General features: G+C 46.4%; 1 protein-coding gene and 1 long non-coding RNA gene across 7 annotated transcripts in view; one reads left to right on the top strand and one right to left on the bottom strand.

The window, feature by feature from the left end:
• Positions 1-1,856: 1,856 nt before the first annotated feature.
• Gm36753 lies at positions 1,857-10,519 on the bottom strand. 2 transcript variants are annotated; one of them, XR_003954556.1, is made up of 5 exons: positions 9,989-10,519; positions 5,861-9,470; positions 4,051-4,161; positions 2,974-3,148; positions 1,857-2,783 (listed from the first exon to the last, which is right to left on the bottom strand). It is a non-coding gene; the product is annotated as a predicted gene, 36753 (long non-coding RNA). The 2 variants fall into 2 exon arrangements; XR_003954555.1 differs by having other exon boundaries at positions 5,861-10,066; positions 10,360-10,519.
• Sgms2 (sphingomyelin synthase 2) overlaps positions 9,592-18,132 on the top strand; it is a 172,459-nt gene continuing 163,918 nt past the window's right edge. Inside the window, exon 1 of one of the 5 annotated variants that reach the window (NM_001379583.1) lies at positions 9,592-9,905. The gene's annotated coding sequence lies outside the window, so the exon portion shown is untranslated. Of the gene's footprint in view, positions 9,906-10,374; positions 10,628-10,804; positions 10,946-11,265; positions 11,376-11,992; positions 12,058-18,132 lie in introns of those variants that run through there. The other 4 variants (NM_001379584.1, NM_001379585.1, NM_001379586.1 and 1 more) reach the window with 4 other exon arrangements.

Here is an 18,132-nt window from a genome sequence, read left to right as displayed (position 1 = left end):
CATTATCTCAGGCTAAAACCTTATAGAGTTCTTCTAGTGGAGGAATTGCCATGGGTACTGTTTTAGTTAGGGCAACTACTGCTGCGATGAAAACTCATGACCAAAAAGCAAGTCGGCGAGGAATGCTTTTATTCATTCGGCTTACACTTCCATAAAGCTGTTCGTCGTAGAAGGTGGTCAGGTTAGGAACTCAAACAGCGCAGGAACCTGGATGCACAGACCATAGAGGGGCGCTGCTTACCTGCTTGCTCTCCATGGCTTACTCAGCCTGCTTTCTTATAGAACCCAAGACCACCAGCCCAGGGATGGCACCACCCACACTGGGCTGGGCCCTCTCCATCGATAAATTACTAATTAAAGTGTCCTACAGCTGGATTTTATGGAGGCATTTTCTCAACCGAGGTTTCCTCCTTCAGATGATTCTAGCTTATGTCAAGTGGACCCGACACTAGCCAGCCCTCATGCTTCTCCCATACCTCCCTGGCCCAGTATTTCCATACTGTTATAACCAATTTCCCCTGGCCAACAACCAACTACCCTACCCATCGCTCCCTAGGGAGGACATTTTTCTGGTGTGTCCTCCAAGATCCTGTCTCATGATCATAAGCTTTCCCATATACTTATACCTTTGATCTGTGATCTAGATTAAGCCCTTTCTCCTTTTAATTGGTTTTGTCAGAATATTATAGTACAGAAACAGGAAAAGCAACCGGGACGTGGGTGTTAAGGTAAAACCACACAGGTGGAGTGGCTTAATCAACCAAAGTTGGGCACAAGCCAAAGTCCAGCTAAGCATTGGTCACTAGACATCCAACACTGAGGGTAACCGATTTCTCCTGCAGCTTCTCTCCTGTACGTGTGAGCATTCCTCTTATGGATACATCCTCTTCTGGTCTGTCTTCCTTCCATGTACACCCATCCCCATTAGCTCTGTATGTTCCCATTTCTTCTGCCTATAAAAAATGCCACCAGACAGTTAGGAGCCACCCAACCTAAAGGCCTCATTGCCATTTAATCTTCTCTTGAAAGGAGATTACAGATGGTCTCCTTCCTTCAGGGTCCTGCTCACTTTTTCTTGACTTTACAGTAGCTCAAAATCAGTACACATGACTTAGAAAACCTACTTCTTCAGTTTGGATCCTTTCCTGAGCCAGCAACGTGTGATGCAATCCTTGTCTCTGATGTCAGGGAGCAGCAGCCTGCCTCGGCTCCCAGATAGTCATGAGATTATAATGGCCACCCTCCAGCACTGTGCAGGGAACTGAGCCGTGAAGCTGTCAATTTTACTAGGTGGGTGTATTAAATCTACTTTCCACTTATATTTTTAGACACTAATGGGTTCTTACGGGCTATACGGAGTCAAGGAACAGGTGCGTGGTTACATTCTGATGTATTGGGGGGGGCACAATTCAGCCCATAGCCGTGATAAAGCAAGCACAATATTCATGCTTCCGAATCCCACCTTTTATGTTGCCATTACTCCCCAGCTGTTGGTGGTGTCCCCATTATTGCTCACCTCACCTTCCTTTCTCACTCATTCTCTTCAGCATTTTTGGGGGGAGGGGCTTGGTTTTGTTTTTGGAGGCAGGGTCTCACGGGAGCTTACACTGCCCTTGAACTTGCTGTGGTATGTATCAAAGACGACCATGAACTCCTAATCCTCCTGCTCCCATGTGCTGTGAATACTGGAGTATGGTGGTTTGAATATGTTTGTCCCAGGGAGTGGCACTATTAGGAGGTGTGGCCTTGTTGGAGGAAGTGTGTCACTGTGAGGGTGGGCTTTGAGACCCTCATCCTAGCTATGTGGAAGATAGTCTTCTGTTTGCCTTCAGAACAAGATGGAGAACTCTCAGCTCCTCCAGCGCCATGCCTGCCTGGACACTGCCATGCTTCCTGCCACAATGATAATGAACTGAACCTAAGCCAGAGTGGCTTTGGTCATGGCTTCTCTTTACTGCCATGGAAACCCTGGGAATCAAACCCAGGGCCTTATGAATGTGACCAGGCAAGTGTTCTCCCAACTGAGCCCCTGTCCATCAAATTCAGAACATTTTTGTCATTCCCAAAGCCCAGTGGTCATTAGCAGTCACGCCTCATTTTACGTCAGCCCAAATTGTATAAATTTATCTTAGGAATGTGTTTGCATTCCTTACTGATCAGCCCTCAGGAGCCTGAACACTGAATCAGGACTCTACCCCCAACTACAGCTCAGCCAAGACCTCGATGTCACCAAATCTGAGGAGCATCTTTGTTTGTCTCTCTTGATTCTACTCATTCCCTCAGGAGCGTCTTCCTCAGAACGAGGCTTTTCCCCGGTTACCTGACACAGCTTCCGGTTTTCGTCTCTCTGTGGATATGTATTTAGCCTCCTCTGCCGTGGGCCTCTCTTACCTCATGCCCGAAAAATGTCAATCTCTCGTGTGACATCTCCACTTACATACGTCACATGTCAAACACATCATCTGCCCCCACCTCACAGCCTTCTGCTACTCCAACATCCTCTGCCTTGCGCCAATCTCTTCTAATTACTCAGACAAAAAGAGGAGTCCTGCTGGCTCCATCCCTACATCTGATTGATCGACATTTTCTGTCCATTTCCTTGCAAACCCATTTGTGTTCCTTGCTGTCTTCATGGCTCTGTCAATCGGACGCTGCCACCTTGTACAGGGACTGAGGCAAAGCTGTGAGACTCTCATTCTGCCCTTCCTGTCCTCTCCAGCCAAGAAGAGACAACAGCGTGCGAATGCCAATGGAAGGTAGTGCACCGCCTTTTTGCTTCTTTTCTGAAAACCCAAAAATACATTTATTTAATATGTAACCGTTTTATTTGCAGTGCAGCAGGTACTAACTATAAAAAGCAAGCCTTTTTGTTTTTAAATGTATAAAAGAATGCAAAACAATTGTGTATTCTCAAATGAAGAACTAAACTAACAGGTTTAGGGAGATTGGATACCATGTAAGGAAAGCACACACATTTTAGCTCACCAACAGGCTGCTAATGCGATCAGATCTCAAGGACAGGCGGATGATACACAGATTGAACTTGAAATGGGAGGTGTCTGAGGTTGTAAGTCTTCTCCGAGTCTTCAGTTGCACTCTTAGGTGGCGTTCTGAGTTTTTCTTTTGATTGCTCAGTCAGCTGACTCTACTGACAGACACAGGTTGGTTCCGTGTTGAAGAAAGCATACAGTACAAAACACAGAGACACGTCTTCCTGTCCTGTTCATTCTGAGCTCCGACCCAAATAGTCACTGCTAGGATTGAGTCGGAACAGGGCTCAGAGCCATCTGATGTTTTTAATGATTTTACATAATTCATTTTTGTAATGATTTATTTATTTATTTATTTATTTATTTATTTATTTATTTCATGTATATGAGTACACCATTGCTCTCTTCAGACACACACCAGAAGAGGTTATCAGACCATACTGCAGATGGTTGTGAGCCACCATGTAGTTGCTGGGAACTGAACTCAGCCCCCTCCCCAATTTATTTATTTAATCACATTTATTTACTCTTTCTCTCTCTCTCTCTCTCTCTCTCTCTCTCTCTCTCTCTCTCTCTCTGTGTGTGTGTGTGTGTGTGTGTGTGTGTGTGTGTGTGTGTGTGTGTTTGTGCATGAGCAACACAGTGCACTTATAGACATCAAAGGACAACTTCTGGAGTTGGTTCTCTCCGCCCATCATGTTGGCCCTGAGGATGGAACTCAAGTAGATAGTTAGGCTTGGCAGCAAGCACCTTTAACCACCGAGCCATCTAGCTGGCCCCTAATTTTAAAACTATAAGAAACATTGGGTTGTGTTTGTTTGTTTGTTTGTTTTTAAAGAGCTATAACAGAGTAGTAGGTATAGTTTAGGGAGCAGCACCTGGAAGTATAAATACTGGAGACAAAAGGTTTGGCTTTATATTCTAGCTGTGCCACCTCTCTAAGGGACATCTCTGGTGACACTACCGCTTTCCCTCAATGTTCTCTTGACTCCGTAAAAGTTACTGAAAAAGACTGAAGGTGATTACAAATGGGGCAATCTGGTAAGTCCCTTGTACTTACCAGGCCAAGGTTACTTGATATGGCTTGTGAGAAATGAGTCTTAACCAGGCACCGGTTGGAGGGGGTCACCGCTGTGACAAGTTTATTGCCAGCAATCGGACTCTTTATACCCTTATCGGAAACAAAATATCACGGGGGTTGAGAGAAAAAAATACAATGGTAGTTGCCAGGGTTCGTTAGCATTTCCAAGCTACACAGGGCACACAAGCTTAATGGCTAAGGCCAATTGTCCTGTCAGATCTCTATATGCTTCACTGCCTTTTAAGGAACGTGGAGACACACAGATGTGGCCTGAATGCTCCACTGCCTGAGTGAGTGGTTCTGTATCTCAGGAACTGGAAGGTACATTGTGCCCCAGGAGCCACTGGCTCTAACCTGAAAAAAATCTCATGAAGTGTGACTCTCAAGGCAGCTAGACCAGGCTCCATGACTCCCTGCCGTCCCCTGCTTAAATAAGCATTCAACCAATAGTAGGTGTTTGCTCCGTGGATTGCCCTGAACATGTGAGTCCTATTTAAAAACAAAAATGCTGAGGGGGGGTACTTTACCTCCTAGCTGTTTTTGTTTTGTTTTGTTTTGCTTTGCTTTGCTTTGCGCTTTACAAGTAGAAGCAGGCTCCTTTAGTATTGCCTCTCTTGAGCTTTTTTTAATTTTTAACTTTTTATTGACTCTTTGTGAGTTTCACATTATGCACCCCATTCCCACTCAACTCCCCCTCCCTTCCAATCTGCCCTTGCAACCTCCCTCCCAAACGAGAATAAATAAATATTAAAAAAAATTAAAAAAACAGAGCATAGAGAACATCTCATCGTGGAAGCTGTCATATGTCACTGTGTGTCCCACAATGTACCTTATACCTTAATACATTGTCCTTCTGTCCACACATCTTGACTTGCAAATGTTCATTGCAATGAACCATTAGTCTGGTTCGAAGCCTCGGGCTTCTACTACACTATCAATACTGGATCCTCACTGGGATTCCTCCGAGATATCCTGTTGTTGCCCTGTGTCATGGAGGTCCTGCAGCTTTGGGTCTGCAGGACCAGCCCTGTCACATGCTAGCAGTGACTAGCAGGTCACAGATGAAGGAGGTTTGGGGTTGGATCAATTCAAAGCTCTGGATCTGGGTCTGACTTGGTAGCTGAGTTGGTCAGCCCACCAGCTCTCCAGCACCCACACCACCACGCCAGAGGGTGAGCTCTTCAGCACTATCCTGGCCAGTTCACCCAGCAATAGGCAGAGTCATCTCTTTTACTCTCATGCCACCAGGACCAGCTTATACTGTGCTATCCAGGCAAGGTGCAGAGAGTCCACTCTCCCTGAGTGTTGTAGCCGGTGAGAGGGAGGGTCAGCTCTCCAGAGTTCCTCAGCTAGTGAAGGGCAAAGCCAGCTCTCCACAGCCCTTAGACATCAGTGTGGTTACAGGTGGTGGCCCAGACCAAGGACATCTGTGTACTCTTTGTTGATAATATGAGCCATTAATTAACATCGACACAGACCCCTCCTGCTGAATGGCCATGGACCCAGACATGGCCCTCAGAGGCAGCATGACATGTCACAGCGACCTCAGATGGTGGGGCAGCCTATTTACAACAGGGTATTCCTCTCCACCCTTGCCTCTCCAGTTCCATCTTTCTTCATAATGCTCAAACTGTTCCTCTTCTCTCTCTGTCCTATCTGTACACACCATACTTGCACATTGCAGTGGCTCCTGCTGTGGGAAGGCCATGTGACTAGAGGGCCTCTGGTTGTCCTCTACCTGCACCTAGTGGCCTGTTGGCAGATGGGTCTCTGGGTGTCCTTCACCCACCTGCTCAGCATGACAGGGTATCAGGCAAGGGTGGTGGTGGTGGTGGTGGTGGTGGTGTCTCCACCACCTTCCAGAGTCACATGGCATGGATGCAGGCAAGGTTCTGAGTGTCTTCCCTGGCCTGCACCGTGCCTGGCATGACTGTGGGTGGTGCTCTGGGTGTCGTCTTCCCCCTGCGCTGTGTTTTGTGAGCAGCCATGAGTCTCTGTATTCGCCACGGTTCATTGCCAAGAAATGCTTCCAGGGTTAAGGCTGAGGGAATCATTTGTTTAAAGGTATAAACGCAGATATTTAGAAGTCAGTTAACACTGTGTAAACTCAATGCAACAAAACAGTGAGTTCCCCCTTAGGTCTAATGATATGTGGTTTTGATGGGTTTAACATACCAAGCACCGGTTCCCTCCTGAGGGTCTCAAACCCAATCAGAGAGCATTTGGTTACCCCATGGTAGCCGTGCCACCATTACACACCTCGCCTGGCAGGTTAGTTTTGATGTGCCCAGGGTTCACAGCTAAGTCAGACCAATGATGCCCCTTTTCCTCCTGCAGCCTGCACAGTCCCTTCTGGCACCGTAAAACATCCCACCAGGGAGGAAGGGTTCATTTCATTCTAGAGTGATTACTCTATTTGCAACTGAGGTGTGTAGTATCTTTAGCTATAGAGCCTTGTCACCTAGTTCTTGGCAAGAGCCTATGCTGTCTTGGGGGCCTCTGGAGCCTCCCTGAGTATCAAATCATATGAAGGTGTCTCTCCTGCTAGTGAGATCTTTTTTGTTTTTAAGTAACTCTCAGCTTCTGGGGGCAGCATTACCCAACCACTCAGAGTATCTCCCTTCTGATTATTTAACCCCCTCCCCTGAAAAAAAAAAAAACACTATGCTTTTTAATTGAGTTACAAGACAACAGATTTCCGTGGGGCTTTTCCACACAGCCTTTATTTGTGTTATGCTTCTCTTGACCTCCTTATCCAGCTCCCATCCCCACACTCCTCTCCCTGCCTAAACCTTTTACTCCCCAGCAGTCTCCCTCTCTGCTTTCATTTTTATGGTCTGCTCCTCCTCCTCCTCCTCCTCCCTTAAGGCACCGCTCCACCAAAGGTTCCTTTGTGGAACTGGCCACAGGGAACATGTGGCGGTCAGAGGACAACTCTCTACTTCCACGATGTGGATCTCAGGATATGACCTCCGGTTATCAGGATGAGCAGCAAGCACCTTTGTTCACTGAGCTATCCCCACAGCCCTTTAGTTTTTGTTTTTGTTTTGTTTTGTTTGAACCTGAGACTGCTTTCTAAGGTGTCCTCACTGTTTATCCCCCTCAGAAGAATGCATAAGGTAGACCTATATTATTCCTCCCCACCCCCGCTGGTTATGTAATGTTCCATAGCAGAATTCTCTTCTCCTTTGTTCCTTGTGGTTCCTCATTACTTTATCTCTTTAACAATTATATGCCAGGCAGAATAGGGGGCATTAGGTAAGTTACAAAAGACAATTTGATAAACATTCCCAAATAATGAGAAAGAGAGAGAGAGAGAGAGAGAAGAAAGGTAAGGAAAGAAAGAAAGGAGGGAGGGAGGAAGGAAGGGAGGGAGGAAGGAAGGGAGGGAGGGAGGAAGGAGGGAGGGAGAGAGGAAAGAGAAACTGCCTTTTCTATTGCTTAGACATGCTGAGAAAGTACATAGGACGATCCTTAGATAAACAACCATGGGCACCAAGTGGAAATTCGATAAAATTTCACTGGTTAAATACCTGACTCTGGGTATGTTGAAAGCAGAAGATTAAATAAACGAGGAGAAAACTACTATTTTTCCCTGCGTTAATCAGTTTGTTTTATCAAACCAAAGAAATATTTGTTAAGAGCTGATTTACGGTGTGCTCTTGCTTCAAAAAGGAACTGACAGGAACCTGTTTACCTACGAGCTGTCCTCTCTTCTCAACCCCTCTCCAGATAGGTCTCACTATGTAGCCCAGGCTGACTCTGACTGCTTGATCCTAACAATCCCACACAGGGCTCAGATTACAGCTCTGTAGCACCACACCCAGGCCTACCACCACCCTTTCAGAGAAGCCAATGTAGTCATTTGTCTTCCTTAGTTGGGATCCAACTCACAACCTAGCTGGACATTGTCACTGAGCTTCATTTCCATCGCCGTTCTCTCCTTTAGAAAGGTCACCAACATCATTTATCCTTTAAAGATTTATGTGTGTAGGTGCTTTGCCTGGTGCCTGTGCAAGCCAGAAAAGGGGTGTCGGGTCCCCTAAACTGGAGTCACAGATGGTTGTTGAGTCGCCATACAGGTGCTAGAAATTGAACCTGGGTCTTCTGTAAAAGCAGCCAGTGCTCTTAACCGCTGAGCCATCTGTTCAGCCCAAACAAACAGCATTTTAAAAGATGATGAACCATGGATTTAGTAAACTTTAGTAGGTTAGAAAGAAAGAAAGAAAGAAAGAAAGAAAGAAAGAAAGAAAGAAAGAAAGAAAGAAGAAACCTCTTTCAGTGAAAAGAAACTGTTAAAACAAGGGCATTTAGATAAATAATTTGCTTTCTTTTTACATTTTTATTTTTATGCTATAGGTGTTTTCGTGCATCCTGTGTATGCAGGGCCCATAGAAGCCAGAAGAGGGCATTGGATCCCTTGGGACAAGAGTGATAGACAGTTGTAAGCTGCCCCATGAGTGCTGGGAATTGAAACCCACCCCTTCCCCTGGAAGAGCAGCCAGTACTCTCTCCAACCCCAGAATCTGCTGTTTTAAAAGTCAGTGAACATCACAGAAAAACTACACCGAGCTCCTTCAGAAACTCGCTCTTACCTGTTTGTCTTTTGTTTGTTTGAGAGTTTTGGAGTCAGGCAGGGTCTTATGTAGCTCAGATTGACCTGAGGTCCCTATATGGAGGAGAGCAGTCTTGAACTCCCGATGCTCCTGACTCTGGCTCCCAAAAGCGAGAATTATGGGAGTGTTTCAGCACTCCCAGTTTTATTTTTCTGTAAATGGCATGACAGAATAGGCAACTGAAGCACAAAGGACCACATGTTCCTAGTTCTCCATTTAACAGTTTTCGGCACAGAGGTCTATGTAGAATCTATAGCAATCATATCCTGCAACGGTACACCCAGGGCTGAGGGCTTTGGGGCTCTTAAAACTTCACCCATGTACACAGTTCAAAAATCCTACAGCGTCGTTTTCCTCAGGTCTTTACTTAGGTTTAAGTATATAGGTATACTTATATTAGGTATATATCTCCATAATGTAAAAATATTTGAATTATGAAGTAGGAGGTAGGTGGGTTGTTCACCCAGATTCACCTACATAGAATCTTGACCCTCTCTGCACCCACGGATCAAGACACTAAACTTCTGAATTACATCTGTGGTTGTCTGGGGGGGAAAAAATGTTAGTTCAAATTTCTATTTACTTGGTCAGCATGCTAGCAAGCCAATCCATTTCTATTGCCTTCTGGGCAAAATGCCTAGGTTTTGTAAAAGTAAAAAGGAACTCCTCATTGCAAAGGAAAAATAAACCCAAGGAAAACAAATTTATTTGTTGATGCTCTTTTCTGGGTTCCTACCTTTCTGTAACTTGAAAACAAGTGCGCTCCCCACAATGAAGTCTAACCTGTGGTTAATTGCAGGAGAGGTTAACTTAAACTTCTGGATTGTGACATCATCTGTGACCTGCCACCTTGGCACCTCCCCTCCAAAGTTCTATTTTGCTGCCATTGGGTTTAATGATTATTGACACAAATGATACCCACACAAAACACCAGAAATGCTTATTGTTGTTTTTGTGGATTATGTTAACTCCCATAGGACAGTCTGTACAATCCTACACGTTCAAACTTAAAACCAGAAGGGAAGTAGGCAATGCAATAAAAAGCATTTCTATCAATTAAACTCATTGGAGGTTTAGCCAGCTGCCTGGATGCCTAGTGACACCCTCCAAAACGACCGTGGTTGACTGAAAACTGCTACAAGGTGTGGAAACGACTCCAAAGAAATGCTGATCCTTGGCCATTTTTAGACAGAAGCAACCCTTCCTGCAACCTAATTGGTAAGATCAGCCGGGGCCGGGGATGGGGGTTGGGGGGCACACACACATATGGACACTTGTGCCCCAAGGCAACAGAAACGCACAGGTTCATTTAAGTGGAGAGTCACTCTTTCAGAGTCATTCTGGTTCCGGTTTCTCATCCTTGCCAGGACGCAATTCACCTAACGGAGCAAATGACAAGGTGGGTAGCATCATTAGTCTCACTAACCGGGAACAAGCACCCTTCCAGCTCACCTAGAGGTGCCACCAGGCCCGTGGTGACTAACCTCGCCAAGCGGTCTTGTGATGTTTGGAAACCTACCCCCTCGACCTAGGCGGGGCACCACCCCTTGAGTCAGCGGGTGCCCCTGGCCCGCACACGTCGTTATTAGGAAGCAGTTTCCGAAACCCGAGGAGGTGCGGAGGTGGCTTATCCCTTCCCTGCCCCACCCCTGAAAGTTGCTGGGAGCGGCACCTAGAGAACTTTCCCAGATTGATCCCCGCCCGCGTTCAGGGAGGTCTGCCCGGCTCTGCGCTCAGCCTGCGGCCGGGAGCCACCTCGTGCTGCCTGCCAAGCCCCTCCTTCGCCGCATCTTGTAGGGCCGCAGAGGGGAGGGAGGGTCGGTCGGCCAGCTGGGATCGCCTCCCCGAAGAAGTCGCACCGGTTTTTCGAGCTCGGCTAGGCGTCCGGAGAGACTCGGTCGCCGGGAGTCGCGGGAGCCCGCGGGAGCCTCGGGCCCGGGGTGAGTCACGGCTGGGAGCAGGAGAGGGCTGGCGAGAGTGCGAGAATGAATGATGTCAGGGCGCGGGCTGGGGAGGAGGGCGGGCCCGCGGTAAACAGAGCTGCGCGCTGCCCCGGGCTCCGCCGGCCGGAGACCCCGCCCTCGGCGCCGCCGGAGCCGCCCGGAGCCCGGCCCGCTGCGGCGCCCGGACTGCGGCCTGGGGCGGAGCGGCTACCTATGCGGGCGAGACCCGCGCAAAGTTTGCAGCTCTCGGGCCCGGTCCCCCGGGTCCTCTGCGCCCAGCGAGCGCCCCCGGCGTGCGAGCACCGGCTGCGAGCGGTGAGCGCCGGGCCGGGAGGAGGATGGGCTGCGGGCTGCGCGTCCTGCGGAGCGCGCGGGGACGTGGCTCCAGTGGGGGACGTGGCTCTGGTCGCCACCGCCTCCCCACAGGCCGCCCCGCCCCGGGCATCCTTGCTCAGTTTTCATCTGCTGGGGGTCAGCTGGTGGCTGTCTCTCCTCCCAGCCTGCTGCTCATTCATTTGCGACCCATTTTCGGATACTTGGTGATGGTGTTGAAATGGCACAGGTTAAACCGTAGATTGTGCAGTGCCGCTCTGGGGGGTCAGGGTTGAAGTTCGAGTGGTGGAGGAGAGGCTGCCACACGCTGACAAGCTGTGCACAAGACCAGCTCCAGGCTGCCCAACAGGACCTTTGGCGTTCAGACCCGCGCCCCTTAAGGAAGGGAGATTCGATTTGTCAGCACAGAGAGGTGGGAGTGGACCTTACCCCGTCACAATCTGTGGGTCCGGTGATCGTTCTGTCTCAGAAGCAAATAGTTCAAATGCTATATCCTGTAATCTTTTATTAATCCGCCGTTCCTCTATTTCCAAGACTTGCTTATTTCTAAAATGACCTTAAATTATTTTGACATGTGTTTGAAATACTGAAGAGGCTCAACTCTTTTTGTCAGTGTGTTCGCGTGAACTTTGAATCCTTTAACTGTTCAGTTCTTTGGTTTCACCTCGGTTATGTTAACCATCCCGAACAGGTAAAAATGGCATTAGGACTACCTTAGACAATAGCAACGATTAAGTAAGGATTAATGAGGTTAGTAATTAAGGCTGGAAAGTACAAAAGTCTGAACGTAAACCTCTTTCATCAAAGCAAACTTCAATAAATTTTAACTCTTGACCTGTAAATAATAGCAAGTTCCAGTTGGCTTAGGTAAATGCCAGCTTCCTTCTGACAGATCTGGCGGGCCCAGGTTAGCACGTGAAATATTGTTGTCTACTCCCTTAGAGTGGGAAGGGAGGTTTCCAGGAAGTTAAACGTTGCAGGTGGATACCTAAGAAGGTTTTGTCCCCACCCTCTGTCCTGGGAGCTACTAAATGTTTAAGAGACATCAAAGCAGCTGGACACACAGAGAATGAGAGGCCTGGACTCTGCAGAAGGTATTTGTAGCGAACTCTTTACCATTTCTTCCTCTCCTCTCCTCTCCTCTCCTCTCCTCTCCTCTCCTCTCCTCTCCTCTCCTCTCCTCTCCTCTCCTCTCCTCTCCTTTCCTAGAAGCAAGCAAAGTTCATTTTTGTTTTTGTTTTTATAGACCATATTCCTTGGTCCACTGATAGAGTCGTGTTTCATAGCGATCTCCTAAGTAAAGGAGTTGTTTTTTAAAAGCAAGTTAATATTTAATTTACTGTTCGTTTCATTTGTAAGTCAAACTGGTTGACTTCTGAACCTTTAGAAAAACTCAGCAACACCTCTAGGTTGTTCACCCCGAGTTTCTTTTTCCCAGAGCTTGGTGAAAGTCCTAGGAGGTATTAGGAAGGACCAGAAGCACGTGGTCTCATATCTACAGCGGTGGTAGTGTGGAGAGCAGGCAGTGGCTGTGGGGATGTAGGGGACCCAAGGTAATAACCAAGTCCTGCGTTAGCTCTCCTGTCCGTGCAATTTTTTTGTTGTTGTTTTGTTTTGTTTTGTTTTTCGAGACAGTGCTTCTCTGTGTAGCCCTGGCTGTCCTGGAACTCACTTTGTAGACCAGGCTGGCCTCAAACTCAGAAATCCACCTGCCTCTGCTTCCCGAGTGCTGGGATTAAAGGCGTGCGCCACCACACCCGGCGTCCGTGCAACTTTAAACAAAATATACAGAGAAAGAGAAGTTATCTTTTGTTTGCTAAAACAATGAAATACAGATTATGGCCTTTTTTTAAAAAGTGATATGTTGAGGCTATATTTTGAGGAAAAGAGAGGGAGGGAAGAGAGAGCCAGGAAGGTCAATCTTCCTGTGTAGGGCTACTTGAACTTGAGATCCTCCTGCCTCAGTTTCCCCAATGCTGGGACTGCAGATATGCACTACCATGCCCTGCTTCCTGGCCCCCGCCCCCCGCCACCAACAATTCCTAAGAATTCTAGACTAAAGATAGCATAGCTTTCCTTTATCTTCTGGTGGAATCAAGTCATGAACTATGAGTATCAGGTAGTCGTTCAACTCACATATTTGCTGAACATTTATTAAGCCACTATTGTATAACAATGCTGAGGTAAAGGAGATGCTGTCGCTGCCCTTGTGACTTACAGTCCAGTAGAAGTAAATCCAAGTATTATGGGGTCCAAGAGCAAGAGGGCTGGGACCCGTGAGGAGGCAAGCCATGACTGGGCTACCTCTCTAGTGGCCGTCTGTCCGATTAGTGGCTGTCTGTCCGATGGTTCTTCCGTTGGAGCTCCTACGTTCCTGTGAGGCTAGGAGGACATCTTGCTTTACCTAGTAAAGACTCTTGACTAGTTTAAATAATGTAAAAAAGATTCATTGAAATGAGATATGAACGGTGTGTTTACCTCAACAAAGATTTATTTCCTATTAACAAAGAGCTAAGGTGGAGCTCTATCAGGATTACCATTGTGTGTGACTCTCGTAATGTGAAGAAGTATGTAGGAAAATGGGCAGAAGAAATCTGTTTTCACCGTAGCAATCACATAACCATTATACCTTCCTGGTTTTCGCACATCTGTGCGTGTAAGAGCTGGAGCTAGCATGTATTGAGATTGCTCTGGGTGGTGCGACCCGCTTCCTATAGCTAGTCGCAGTACAACCTCTCGAGGGTGGCCCTCGCTCTTTTGTGTATGGGTGATCTGCTTGACAGGACGATTGTGTACGGTGGGCATGCGGGGCCATGGGGGTCTGAAGAGGAAGAGAAGATCCCCTAGAATTTAGAGTTATAGATGGTTGTGAGCCTTCATGTGGGTGCTTAGAATCAAACCCGGGTCCTCTGGGAGAGCAGTCAGTGCTCCGAACCTCTGAGCCATCCCTCCAGCAACATGGCACACATTCCTACTTTCCTTTTGACTGGGGAGAACGCGATTTGTGGCAGTGACCTGAAATTTCCCAAAGTGAAAAACTGGAAAGCTGGTCTCTATAAAACTGGGTGTATTCTCTACAGTTTCTAACTCGTCCCCTACTCAATTATAAAAATGACTTCTGCACTAAAATATTCTCACACTTTTTTTTTTTGGTTTTTTAAACCGATCCCATATTGTTTGTCTCCAGTTATCACTATTTCTAAACATTTTTCTTATTTTTTTAAATTTTAATTATGTATATGTGTGTGGGTCTGTGCACCTGAGTCCTGGCACCTCTGAGGCTAGAGGTGTCAAATCTCCCTGGAACTAGAGTGACAGATAGTTGTGAGCCCCCCCCCCCCAAAGTGGGTGCTAGTAATCAAACTCACTCAGGTTCTCTGTACCCACTCTTAACTGCTGAACCCACGTTTTCCCTATTTATTTTTTAGCAGCTTTGCATGAAATTTCAATATACAACACGGTTATTTTCCCAGATGCTTTGCATTTTAAAGAGTAAATAAATCTATTTAATTTAGCTGCTTTCTCCAAAGGCTGGTTTCAGACTTAGAAATGAACGCGCTGTTGTTTGTTTACTTTTGAGTCTTTGTGGAAGATCAAATCCCGGGTGGCTAAGCTTGTGCTTTTATCACGGACTACATCCCTGGTCCCCCTGCTTTTTTTTTTTTTTTCCTCTTTTTTTAAAAATCTCCACTTCCGTGTTCTTTAAAGCCTTCATTCAGCTCCAGGATCTACTTTGGTGGAGCTGCCCAGCGGGGCTCTGGTTCATTATGCTGGGGATTATCTGATGAAAAGAACATTCCAGCTTTTTAAAAGTACTGTTTGTGTTTTTATTATTAGTCATAAAGCTAACCTTATTTTTTTTTTCCTGAGGAAATAAAGCAGGGTAGATTTGTGTTCATTTTTCCAGGCGGCTCTGAGGGGAAATTTTACTTCTACAATTACATCAGTGAGCTAATATTTTCAGATATTTATATTATTATATTTAGTATGTTAGGTTTAGAATAAATTGTTTTAATTTTATATTGTTTACTTATTGTTTGTTCATTTGTTTTGTTTTCTATTGAGAAGTGGTCTCTCTATGTAGCCCTGGCTGTTCTGGAACTCACTCTGTAGACCAGGCTCTTGAACTCACAGAGATCCACCTGCCTCTGATTCTTGAGTGCCAGGATTAAAGGTGTGAGTCACCTCACCTGGCAACTGTATTAGTTTTAAGTCGGTAACTTTTTCAAAAAGTTCGTAATCATCCGTACGACACTGTCCGGTCGATTTAATGAAAATACAAGAAATGTCCATGGTCTTCATTGTGACCATAGTACATTTCTATTTATAGAGACTCTCGAGGTTTACTAATGTGTCACCCCTGTTTGCTGCTGAGTCAGTTATCAATGTCGCCTTAGGCTTCTGTTTTCATTTCTAATTCCATTTAGATTAAAGGTATGTTATCCGGGCATGGTGACACACACACCCTTAGTCCCAGCTGTGAGTTCAAGACCTTTTACATAATGAGTTCCGGGTTAACTGGAACCTCACAGTGAAATCCTGTTTCAAAAAATTAATTAGTTAGTTTATCCCTGTGGTTTTGCAAAGCATATTCGGATGGAAAGGGTGTGGAATTCAGCCTTGGTCAGATAAGGATCCTGTTCAGTTGAGTGAATATGTTCTACTGTGGCTTGTGAGTCCAAGGAAACCTTAAAGGAACAGTAAGAAGAATGGAAATGTCTATGGGAAACCATGTGTGGGGGCTTCCCTTTGCCACTGGGTGGCTTACTTATAACAGCCTGAAATGTAGCCATACAATTGGTTATATAAGTTGTATTTACATTGATATCACGTGTATTTTTCAAGCCAAAACTTTCTGCATTCTTTTTTAAAAGATTTATTTTTACTTGTGTGTGTGTGTGTGTATCTGCACAGAGGCCAGAAAAAGATGTCAGATCCCCTTGAGCTAGAGTTACAGGCAGTTGTGTGTCACCTAACATGGGTACTGGGAATTGAACTCAGGTCCTCTGGAAGAGAAGGCAGCACTCTTAATCCCTGAGCTGTGTCTTGAATCCCATCCTTGTATACCTTTTTATTTTGTTTTTGTTCTTTTTGTTTTGCTTGTTTTTTTTTTAAGTTTTTTTTTTTTTTTAATCTTATTCACCATTGCTCTCTTTTGACACACCAGAAGAGGGCATCAGACCCCACTGCAGATGGTTGTGAGCCACCATGTGGTGGCTGGGCACTGAGCTCAGGACCTCTAGAAGAGTGGTCAGTGCTCTTAACCACTGAGCCATCTCTCTAGCCCTTGTTTGTTTGTTTTAAAACAGGGTTTCTCAGGCCAGGTGGTGGTGGCGCATGCCTTTAATTCCAGCACTTGGGAGGCAGAGGCAGGTGGATTTCTGAGTTTGAGGCCAGCCTGGTCTACAAAGTGAGTTCCAGGACAGCCTGGGCTACACAGAGAAACCCTGTCTTAAAACAAAACAAAACAAACAACAACAACAACAAAACAAACAAACAGGGTTTCTCTGTGTAGCCCAGGCTGTCCTGGAACTCACTCTGTAGCCCAGGCTGGCCTCAAATAAAGAGATACTTCTGCCTCTCCCTCTCGAGCGCTGAGATCAAAAGTGTGCACTGCCATCCCTAGCCATAAATAGATATATAAAACACATGAAAAATTAAAATTTGTTTTGCTTTTGTTTTAGTTATTTTGAGATAAGGTTTCTCTGTGTAACAGCCTTGGCTGTCCTGGAACCTGCTTTGTAAACCAGGCTGGCCTTGGTTGCACCACAACACCCGTAAAGAATTAAAATTCTTTTTTTTGTTGTTTTTTTTTGTTTTTTTTTGTTTTTTGTTTTTTGAGTCAGGGTTTCTCTGTATAGCCCTGGCTGTCCTGGAACTCACTTTGTAGACCAGGCTGGCCTCGAACTCAGAAATCCGCCTGCCTCTGCCTCCCGAGTGCTGGGATTAAAGGCGTGCACCACCATGCCTGGCCAGAAATATTAAAATTCTTAAGAAGGCTTTAATATCTATTGGAGGTGTGAGATAGCCTTGATGTGGGAAACAGGATGGAGAGATGGTGGCGAGACAGTGACGCCCATCCTTGGGGTAGTACCTTGCCCAGGCCTGCTGGAGTCACCTCCTCCTATTGGGCCTGGACCAGCTATGATCCTTTGGGCCCTGGTCTAGAAGAGGGAACGTGGGATCACACGGTTCTCTGCTCCATTTCCTGAAGAAAAGCATGTTGGGAGCCACCCACTGACCTAAGACTTTAGTAGTTGGAAAGGACTATTGAAACTGTTCGCCTGGTTTAACACTGACAGAAGGTGAGGGGACAAAGGGAGCTTAAATTAGAGGTAAGGAAGAGAGTCCAAAGAAGAAAAAGTGATCTTAAGTCATGGACCATTTAGCCAGCTCCGATGCCACAGCGGCCAGTCCCCAAAGGAAGTGGAGACTTCTGGAAAGATGCACACTGTTTAAGTGCAGAGTCTTTGAAAAAAAGAGGCAAAGAATTGTGTTAGCCAGCCTTGCCACCCAGAAGACAGAGAAGCCGTGGGAAAACAGAGAAGGTTAAATAAACTTTAGTATCGAAATACCTTTAGATGCTAAAGTGCTGGGGAGATCCCCTGAAGTGTTGTTGTCTTCAGAAAAGGCTGTGAAATAGAAATTGCTGTCTCCAATCCAGAAGTGGAGGAGCTGGGTCATTTAGTAAGACGTCCCTGAACCCCGGGAACTCCAAGCTGCAGAGACCATAGGGATTGGAGGGGCAGGGATTTGAAGCCAGGTCCAACATGAGCTTCCGGCTCTCGCCCAGCTCTCTGTTCTCACTCCAGTAGCTTCAGAGATGTGTGGGGCTTAGGGGTCCTTCTGACATAGGACTGTGTCTATAACCTCCCGGCATTTTTCTCTGCTCTCGGTGCCTAAGCTAACGAAGTTGTGCACAAAGTGAGCCCTGCTAGGCTTTAGCCCGGCTTGGCTTTGCCCCCGTAGACATGAACACGTTTCCCCTTTTTTTCTTTCTTTTTCTTTTTTTTTCTTCTCTCCCCCCTCCTCCCTGTGGTTTTCGAGACAGGGTTTCTCTCCGTCTGTAGCCTTGGCTGTCCTGAAACTCACTCTGTAGATCAGGTTGGCCTCAAACTCACCTTGCCTCTGCCTCAAGTGCTGGGATGAGAGGTGTTGCGCCGCCACCG

Source organism: Mus musculus, chromosome 3, assembly GCF_000001635.26.
Source record: "Mus musculus strain C57BL/6J chromosome 3, GRCm38.p6 C57BL/6J".
Classification (NCBI taxonomy): Eukaryota; Metazoa; Chordata; class Mammalia; order Rodentia; family Muridae; genus Mus; species Mus musculus.
The sequence above is the reverse complement of the archived record's forward strand: the minus strand, read 5'-3'. Positions and strand labels throughout refer to the sequence as shown.